The following is a 10654-nucleotide window of genomic DNA, read 5'->3' as shown; positions in this document are numbered from 1 at the left end:
CTAATAAATTCTTTTTCAAGTCATGCCTATTCCTAATGTAACAATTAGCCCACTCGTGTGTAGATATTGTTTGCTTTAATACTATAGGCCTCATAGTTTTATTCTTAATGGTAAGGATAATGATAAAACATCGGCACCTACTCATCAAAATGCGTTCACAAAAGAAATGTCTTCACATTCTTATAGAACATGTTTCGTTTTTCTCTTTATTAATCGATATGGAACTTCACATTTCACCCTTAATGGGTCTAATAGGCTCATTGGTATATCGTTCTGAGCATTGACTCTAATACTATAATTATCTATAACAATCCAGTCCCGATCCGCTTGTAGATATTGTCCGCTTTAATACTTTATATCTCTCTGGTTGTTCTTGATGGTAGGAATGATGGTAAAGCTTTTCATATTAGGGGTGGTAAACAGGTCTAAATTCATCAGACTGATTCACGTAATCTGTCAAAAAAGTGGACCGAGTTGAAATTTTGAGACTGCCATGCTTAAAAAGTTCGCCTAACCCGCATTACTTAAACCGTGAATTTTGGTGGAGTGGGGCGGGTTTTTCCGATGGACCTAGTGCTTTTCTTGACTAGGGGCATTTTTGTAAAAAATGTGGTTTATGATTATGCTTATTACATATTTATTTATAATTATAAAGACTTTAATATTTGTGAATTTAGAAATAATAATTTTTTAAATATATTTAGAAATTATAAATTGATGGATATCAGTGGCTAAGAGAAGAGGGGGTTGAATCTTAGCCCCCTTTTTGCTTGATAATACTTGCTGACCTTGGAAACCAATTTTGGAAACTTCTTGTCTTTTTATCTCGTGACTAGCCACGAGACTTTTTCTTTTGTCTCGTCCCCAGCCACGAGACTTTTCTTTTTGTCTCGTCACTTGACACGAGATATTTTTAGTTTTTGCTCCTGTGTAGTAGAAACAGAAATGGAGTAGAGAAGAGAGAAAATTACACCCAGATATATCCTGGTTCAGCTGCTAAGTGCAGTGCAGTCTACATCCAGTCTCCATCACAAATATGATGGAATTTCACTATAATCTTCCTGATTACAGACTGTAAAGTGCTAACCCAACTTACAAGAGAATTCTCACAGAATCATGAAACACAACATAGATGAACAAAGGAACTCTAAGGACATCTATGGCTTTTTCTTTTAATTTTGCACCCTCTGTCTTTTTCCGCTCTATGGCTTTTTCATACAAACCTCACTGTTTGCTTTTTTCCATGAGACCCAAGACATGACAAAATTAAACAGAAAATTACAAAACAGAATACATTGAAGGAGAAGAGAAATCTGTTAGCTCAGGTAGCTCTAAGAACTCTGTGCCTTGCACTCTTAAACTTTCTCCTTGCTTCAAACCGTGACTGTTCTCTCTTTTTATAGAAGAGGGAAGCTTCCATTTTTGAAGCCAAAAAATCAAGCCAACTTATTCTTCTCCAAGAACAAAATCGGTTCGGCCAGAGAGAGAGAAGAGATAACCCATCCAAAACCCAACATGCAATTACCTCTAGTCCTTCTTTGGTCATCACTCTTCATCAATTCGAGCGCTCCATCCTTGGCTTGCTCTCCAAGATGGATTTCTGGCCCTTGATGCTTCATGATGATGATGACTTCTTCTGCTCCACTTTTGCTTCCTCCCTCACGTAGCCACCCTAGCTACCTTCTGTGATAAGTGAACCCAAAAGTAGTGACAAGCCATCTTCTCCAAGATCTTCTCCTTACTGGCCGAATCTCCTTCAACCATTTTTGGTATGAAGAGGCTGAGATCTCATCACCATATCTTTCCTTTCATGGTTGTAGATCTTAGCCACTACGTTTTTTATGTTTTCTTGCCATCATTGAGATGGTCTTTAGACGTGCCTTCCCTTCTTTTCGGTAGCTCAATGTAGCTTCTATGGTTTGCTGGGTATTGTTCGAAAGAAAAGAGAGAAAGAATGAATGAGAGAAAAGAAACAAATAAAAGAGAAGTAATTAAATGAAGTTAAACAAATTAAGTAGAAAAAGTTGCTTAGAAAAAGTTGCTTTTACTTCCCTTGCTTGAGTGGTGTGCTGCACAAAGTAAATCAATCATGTCACTCATACTCTCTCTCTCATTTATGTTTCCAATGCATGTATTAATTCTCTTCAATAAAACTTTGAGTTCCATTACATGCTTAAGGAAGAGATCCGTTGAAGGCCTCAGCAAATGACAACATTTGCTTTCCTGATGAATTATTTTTGGATCATGTATTGGGGCTTATTGTAAACCCTGATTAATTAGTCAATAAATTAATTTTTAATAAGGAGGATTAAAAACGCGAATATTATATTAAATTAGGGTAGAGCTCATCAAAACGAGAATTTTGACACTAATTTCGAAGAAAACGGTCCAAAATTGGACCGAAAGGACCGAACCGGTTGAACCAGACCCGAACTGGGCTGTCGGTCCAACCGGACCAGCCCATTAAAAAGAGCCACGGGCTCTTCTTTCCTTCATTTCCTCAATGACGCAGCTGAGCTCCAGGGAGAGGAAAGGAACGCCAAACCCTTACGGCAAAGTTCCAACTCCCGTAACTTCTCCGTCCGAGCTCCAATCGCCGCACCTTTTGCAGCCACGCGTCCATCACGTCGAGCTCTACATTTCTACCGGAACAATTTCATAGGTAAGCCCTTAAATGTTCTCAGCCACTCTTTTCCCCCAATTTTTGAAATATAGGAAGGGAAGTTGAATTTCTTTGATTTCTGATGTTTTAGGATCCAATTAACTTGAGAAAAATGTTCACTCTTGCTTATGTGAAGTTTGAGTAAGGTGAGGATACAATGATTCTATTTTAATTTCATTAAATTTGAGCTTTGAGTATTAAATTGGATATATGTGTGTTATAAATGTGTATTAGGTTGTGAATAAATAATTGGAGCTTGAAATTGTGAATTCTGGAACTTGGAGGAAGCAGATTAGTTGAGGTTTTGAGGGCTGTGTTCTTTTAGGAGAATTGTCTTGGAATAATACTTGGGAATCGGCTAAGGTATGGTTTAGGTTTCTTGCATTTAATATATAATGTTCTGTGAAAACTTAGGCTAGATGACCATAGGATAGGTTGGAATGCAGGTGTATGTTTAATGTTTAGTAATTTGTCGATGAATATATTTGGTTGAAGTTTATTGGATAATTAGTTATTAATTTTGGATGGTGAATATTGTTATGTTAATTTGGAGAGAATCATGGTTGAATGTTATTGATGATGAACATGGTTGGTTTGGTGCTTGTTGATTAACTAATGATTTGGTGAATTATTGATTTGAGGTATTTTGTGTTAGAAGCCTAGGATTAGTGAACTATGATCTTTAGTTGAATTTTGGTTGTTGGATTTGAATATTGTATGAGTATAATTATTGATATGGGGTAGATTTATTGTGGTGACTGTTATGATGATGAGGAAGGATATGTCGAATTGAAAAGAATGGAGGTTTGGACCCGAAAAGGGTGGCAAAGTCCGAGTTTTAGAGGAGATGCTGCCAAAATTTTATAAAAATTAGGGATTTTGTTTATATGATTATTTAAAAAGATTTAGATTCAAAGGTTATATGGTTTGATTTAGAGTTATTAAGAAAATGAGCATGTTTTAAGTTTGATTCATTTAGAAAAGAATGAATTATGTTTTGAATTCGAACTACTGATGGACGAAATGGAAGGTGTGATAATGAAGGATAAGGATTGAATATGATTGATGTATGATGATGAATGAGATGCGATTGAGAATGATGTGGATGTTGATGAATTATAATTGAATTATTTATATGGCTTGAACAATTTAATGATCTGAGATACGAGGTTCCCTGGATTAAGTGCCGTGGCTTGCCACCACGTGTACCAGGTTGAAAACTCGATACTCTGTTGACCCTACGACGTAAGTGTGACCGAGCACTATATAAATTCCCGGGAATGTTACCCCCATTGAGTAATATTGATTATTTGAGATAAAGCTATGCATAGACTCTTGGGGATGCACGTCGGGGGACAGTCTAAGGACAATTCAGACTTGTCGGGTTGGCTGGATAACCGACAGATGAGCCTCATCAGCCATAGGACAGGCATGCATCATATGCATATTACTTGAATTACTTGCTTGTGCTTTAATTGGGTGTGCCTACATGTACTTGCCATGTTAAATGTGTATTTGTTACTTGCAATATTTGTAACCTTCTTGTGCTTGCCTCTATTTGTCTATTTGTCTGTGAAAATGCATGATGGAGTCGGAGGTATGGAGGAATGGCAGTATGGGACTTAGATTTAAGGTTAAGTTAAGTTAGGTTTAAATATTCTTAGAAAACCACCTCTTATGGCTTCTGTTTAATACTTTAAGCTCTATAATCTGAGTGTCGGTGTTCTAGGATTGCCTCTGGCATTCCCAGGACCTTATATATTATGTGTGTGGCACCTTTACCATTCTGAGAACCTCCGGTTCTCATTCCATACTATGTTGTTGTTTTTCAGATGCAGGTCAAGAGGCATCTCGTTAGGCGTCTGGACTCTTGAAGCGGAGTGGTTATTGGGTTACTTTATTATGCTATGATGTATATATATATGTATATATGTACTTGGCTTTCTCTCCGCATAACTTATTCCTTTTGATCTTCTTAGAGGTTTATGGAGAGATAGGATTGTGTATATGTACTTTTGGGTTTTGGATATGTATGTATATATGTGTAAATATTCTCCGACTAGACTTGACTTCGCAGGCTGAGTTAGGAGCTTGTTATTTTGTATCATTGGCACTCTATTCCTAATTCTGTTATCTGATGTTTAGTAGTTATGGTTTTTCTTAGCATGCAAGTTAACTCGTTCCTTGAGCGTTGCGCTTTTATTTCGCGATTTTTATTTCCCCTATTTTTCAAGACTCCTAGCATATTATAATTCTTCTGCTATTATACGTACTCATTTTATTTTAGAGGTCGTAATACCACACCACCTCTGTTTTACGACTTAAGCGTAAAGCTTTGTGTGGTAAGGTGTTACACTTATAGAAAAACATGATTAACTTGGGATTGTAGCAATAATGGATCAATTTGGCCCAAGGTAACAACTTGCTTCAGCCAAATCAATTTGGACATTTTATTTCAAGGCTGAGCTACAAGTAACTAATTTGGGCTTGTCAATTTTCTTTCATTTCGGCCCAAGCAGAACCTGTATTGCAAAAATTAATTTAATCAACATATATGAATAAATATTTTTGCAATTAATCATATTAATAATGTTTAGTCATCACAAATATTAATTTAGAGTTTTCCAAACTCATCATAAATTTATCGAAATGGTTGTGAAATTATATACATTATTTAACATTTAATGGTAAAAAAAAGAAAGAGAAATTTGGCGGGACAAGAACGACAAGGCGGGAGAAAGTTTTAGGACCGCTCCTTAGGCGGGACAGGGACAGAGTGGGCCAATCCGCCAGAAGCGGGCGGGGCAGGATGGACTTCCCTGTTTGCCATCCCTACTCCACACTCACCCATCAAAATGCATCTACAAATAAGAGGTCTTCATATCTTTAATTCCTTATAAGTTATGTTTCTTCAATCGATATAGACTTCACTTTTCTATAACAGAACTATCCCACCTACTTGTGGATAATATTTTCTTTGGCATCCAGACTTTCTCGATTTTGTTCTCGATGACAACGACGATAAACACTCACCTATCAAAAAGTGCCCATAAGAAGAAGTATTTAAACTCTTATAAAATATGTTTTGTTATTATTTTTACCTGACGTGAGATTTTACATTTCATCTTTTAATGGTGTCTAATGTCTTTGTTGACATATTATTTTAGACACTAACTCTGATTCTCATTTGTAATAGTTCAATCTTCCTGTTTGTTGACATATTATTTGCTTTGACATACTAACCTTCATAGTTTTATTCTTAAACAAAGTTTTTCACACTCATTCATCAAAACACATTAAAAAAAAGAGGTATACACAATCTTATAAGAGATATTTGATTTCATTTCAAATTGATGTTAGACTTTACACCCAACAATAACTTAATTAGCAGATCATTTACATAGATTCATTACCTATCTCCTACTCCTCCTCCTAGATTGGTGTATATGCAAAATTATGTATATCATTTTTCTAATTTTTACAACTATAGTTTTGTATATGTTAAATATATAATATATTTATTAATGTACATCTTTCTAATAGTATAAAAATTTGGGATAATTTTATCTTTGCGATCAAATGAATAAGTTATATTGGCTTGATATTATTCCACCATGCATTCTTCAAGTTGTTCCAACTAAAAGGATTATTATTTCATAATTGAATTGTTTTTAACCCTACAATAATATTTCTTTACAATAATATTTATTTATGTATATTCACATTTAAGTAAATAATATTTATGACAACTATTGTTCTTTCACAAGAGGAGTATCTTATTTGCATTATTTAACAAAAATACGAAAATACATAATGATATGAACTAGCAGATTCAAATAGATTAGTCAAAATGGTTGAGTGTTTCGAATTTTATATGAGATAACAGAAATATTTTAAAATTTAAGAATAAATTTTATTGCATAATAACTATTAAACCAACTATATATGTCGTATGGAACGAAGTATATTAGATAACAAAGAGTGAATATATACATAATTTAGCAATCTTAGGATCATTTTGAGTTCGGATGTAATGTTTTATATATAAACAATAATACATTTTATTTCTGAATAAAAATAATAAAAAGTCGCTTATCTATAATGCACTTAACTATGCATGCTAAAGAAATAAACTATGCATGTTTATCAAGTGTTTGGACTTACATGAAGGGAAAAGTATTATATCAAGTTCAAAAAAATTTTTCACATATTAATTTAAAATAATTTCTAAAACTAAAGAACAAATATGAAAATTTAAACAGTAGTAGTTGTTTCAACATTATGTTAGCATGCATTATAAGAGAACTATCGAGATATTTCGGATTGTAAGTTGGTTTTTGAGATCTTTGGAGGATTTCATATCTACTTACACTACAAAAAAAAGGTCTATAGTCATGATAAAAAACTGTGACTATAACTAGTAAAAAGAGTGACCATATATTTATGGTCATGGTTTTGGATATATAGTTATGGTTTTTTATCGTAGTCTATTCTTTTATGGTTATAGATCTATAGTCACGGTTTTTTTATCTATGGTCACGATTTCTATAGTCACGGTTTTAATTTTTTAATTCTGATACTTTAGGCCACGTTTTATCATCGTGGCCATAGACCCAAAATGTTGTAGTGTTAGAAAAGAAACATGAAGATATTGTTAGATAGTGATACAAGTATAGCTGAAAATCTCTTAACCAAAAATTGTATAAAGCATGTAATAATGTCAAGAGTTAAAATTTTATAAGATGTATGTAACGATGTATGTTGATTTGACTAAAATGTCTATATCCAATTTCAAAAATACTTGAGAGTCTCATTATTAGAATATATAAGTATATAAAAAATGCTATTTATATTGAGCTTTCTTAAATTATTATTTTGATTTAGATTGTCACATGAGTGGTATAGTAGTTAGTCATTAACTTAATAATAATAGTTTGTTAGGCTTTTTAGTCTCTTAATAATTAGTTTAGTTAGACACATTGTATATATATTATGTAATAGTAATTGAAAGGTTTCTCTGCCATTTTACATATTTTAGAATCACAAACTTCTTTTACATTCACCTTCCCTCTCTTTTCCCCTTACGTTCATCATGCTAATAGCTTGAAAGCGTCTTCATGAGGTAATCACATTTATGTTTTGTCAATGAATAAACATATCACTTTCTTACAATTGAATTTTTTTTTCTCAAAATCATCGATTGTGGATAGGAGTGAGCACAGGTCAGATTGGGTAAGATTGGTTCAAGTTTAAGGTGAAATTAGAACCGAACTAATTGAATTGTAATTGGTTCGATTTAGTTCGGATTTACGTTTTTTATGTGTGTACCCAAACCAAACCAAAAATTAGTTCGGTTCGAGTAATTGGGTACCCGATGAAACAAAAATTCATAAAAAAAATAAAAAAAAAAACAAAATTTTTATTTTAAAAATTCTGTAAATACAATAAATATGTAACATTAATAGAAATAATCCAAATATTTTAAATACCAAATATATTAAAAACTAAACATATTAAACACTAAAGACATTAAAATCTAAATATATTAAAAGGCATAAATATATTTTAAATTTATATATTTTTTATTTAATTAATATATGGTCAGATCTACGGGTTGGTTTGGGTTCTGCACCCCCAAAACCGTTACCCAAACCAATTACTAGAGAGAATAATTGATTTGGTTCGAGTTGGACTTGATTACCCGTTGGTTCTAGAACCAATTTAATTAGTTCGATTTGGATTCGAACGGGTAATTAAATACCCACGACCTGTGCTCACCCCTTAATTGTGGACACTGGAGCCACTGATGTAAAATCCCTACAATATCCTTATTCCCTTTCTTTTTCCAAACCAAATCCTAACCCTCTTCTAACTCACCTCTCACTGCCGCACACACACTCCCCTCACACCCTCTTCCTTACAGCACACACCCACGAGCTGAAAAAAGGAAAAAAAAGAAAGATGGAGATCGAGAGAGTGAAGGAGAGAAGGAAGAAGAGGAGGGAGAGGGCTACTGCACCGGCGTCGCGCCTCACTGTAGTCCAACTTGCCGTCGCGCCGCCACCGCACCCGTCTCGCCCAGCCGCATTCAGCTCGCTGTCGTGCCGCCTTGCCGTCGTCGCCGCCGAAGAAATCGCCGTTGGAGGGAGACCTTGTCGTTGCAGCGAAAAGCGTAGAGAACGAAGAGAGGGTGAGAAAGGTACAAGATGGAGGGAAGGAAAGTGGCAGTCGTGAGAGGAGGTGACGATGGAGGCTTCTGCTGTTGCCGTCGCTGGAGCTCACCGCTGGTGCACTTGGAGCTACTTCATCCCCTAACTTGCTCTACCGTGGCTGACCCCTGGCCTCCCTATTTTCGTCGGAGCTACTGATGCCACTGCTGGAGGAGAGGATCTAATGTCACTGCTGTTTTGCTTCACCAGTGTAGCTTTTACTGTTGCCGAAAAACATGCTACAACTTCCAAACTTGCCGACAACACTGTCTTGCCACTGTTCTGGTCTAGTTTCTTCCCTTGATCTGTTCCAATTTCACCTTATCTCTGCCGTCATTTCGTTTCTCTGTCTTGCTCTTATTCTGATTTATTTTTGGCCTCTATTCTGTTTTGGATTTTCAGAACTACATTTGTATTTGTCTTTCATTCAATTTGAATCTACTGCCTTTGGCTGGTGTCGTGGCCATTGTTGCTATCGTAAGAATTGAAGTTGCTGCACTGTCCCAGTTCAAGTTCCGCGCTCTTTCGTACCCTTTTAATTTGGCACCTGAGTTCGGCCTCTTCGGTCCCTTAGGACCATGTTGTGAGTAGGCTTTACATTTATAATTGTTTGATTGTGCATCTATAATTATTTTGACATATATCTATTATGATCTTTGAATTATACTCACTATATTTGTCTAGAACGGTTTTAAATTGATTAGAATAATTGATTTATTAAAATTGAATAATTTATTTTTTTGAAGTTTATACTTTCGGAACTATACATGAGACCATATATATTTTTGATGAAGTTTTGCATTATTTTAAATTGTTTGATCTTATCTGAATATCTGTTTTTGAGACCATATATATTTTTGACAAAGTTTTACATTATTCTAAAATGTTTGAGTTTACTTGAATATCTATTTTTGAGAGTCACCAAAAAAAAAGAAATATCTGTTTTTGAAGCATTAAAGTATTTGTTGGTATTTACTTAGTTTAAAGATTGTGAAATATATTTGAAATGTGTTTTGATTGAAAAAGTATGATTGGAAAGGATTCTAATGAGAAAGTATAATATGATTTGATTTGATTCGATACCTTATATATTTGAAAGATCAAAGATTTGTTGTATTTGAAATTATATGTTTTGAATTGGTTTGGGAGGCTCGTATTAGAAAACCGTAGTTAACGGCGGTTATGACGTTAACTTAGATGCATCTAACTCAGACTCCAGCTAGCAGGGGTGTTGCTAGCCTAACGTGTAGGCCACACGTTAGATCTGTTATTCTGTTAGGACACACGAGAGGAAATGGCTACCCTTAGAGGTGGAGCCGCCCAAGTGTGGATTATTTGATTTGATTTCTGTATGAGAACTCCCTTATTGATTCACATATTCGTATAAATTATTATTTTCTAACTAAAATTATTTTTATGATAATGTTTATATGGTCTCATGTGGATTATAGATGTATTGTCTAGTCATTGAGTTGCAAAACTCATTCCATTTTCTAAAAATATTTTTCAGGAACAAATACTTGAATGTGTGAGCCTTCTATTCAAGAGTAATGATCTACAATTGGTACTTCATTTTTGTCGAGTTCTTAGACGTCATATGCTCCATATGTCACAGGCAGGATCCATCCATATTTACTTATTTTACCTTTTATTAAAAATATGTAATTATTCATTTTAGAAACTGTAAATTTATTTTAAAATATTTGTAATTTTCTTATTTAAATTATATTTGAGTCTGATAGGCTTGCTATGGAACTGTTTCCTTGAGCATCGGTCATGGTTC

At 34.4% G+C, this 10654-nt stretch overlaps 1 long non-coding RNA gene across 1 annotated transcript; it reads left to right on the top strand.

Annotated features, from left to right (window-relative positions):
- The first annotated feature begins 2513 nt into the window (after positions 1–2513).
- LOC140176483 (uncharacterized) lies at positions 2514–4781 on the top strand. The gene is made up of 4 exons (XR_011868087.1): positions 2514–2662; positions 2754–2808; positions 2897–3025; positions 4501–4781. It is a non-coding gene; the product is annotated as an uncharacterized lncRNA (long non-coding RNA).
- The last annotated feature ends 5873 nt before the right edge of the window (positions 4782–10654 follow it).

Source organism: Arachis hypogaea, chromosome 11 (assembly GCF_003086295.3).
Source record: "Arachis hypogaea cultivar Tifrunner chromosome 11, arahy.Tifrunner.gnm2.J5K5, whole genome shotgun sequence".
Taxonomy (NCBI): Eukaryota; Viridiplantae; Streptophyta; class Magnoliopsida; order Fabales; family Fabaceae; genus Arachis; species Arachis hypogaea.
This window is presented reverse-complemented; position numbering and strand designations above follow the sequence as displayed.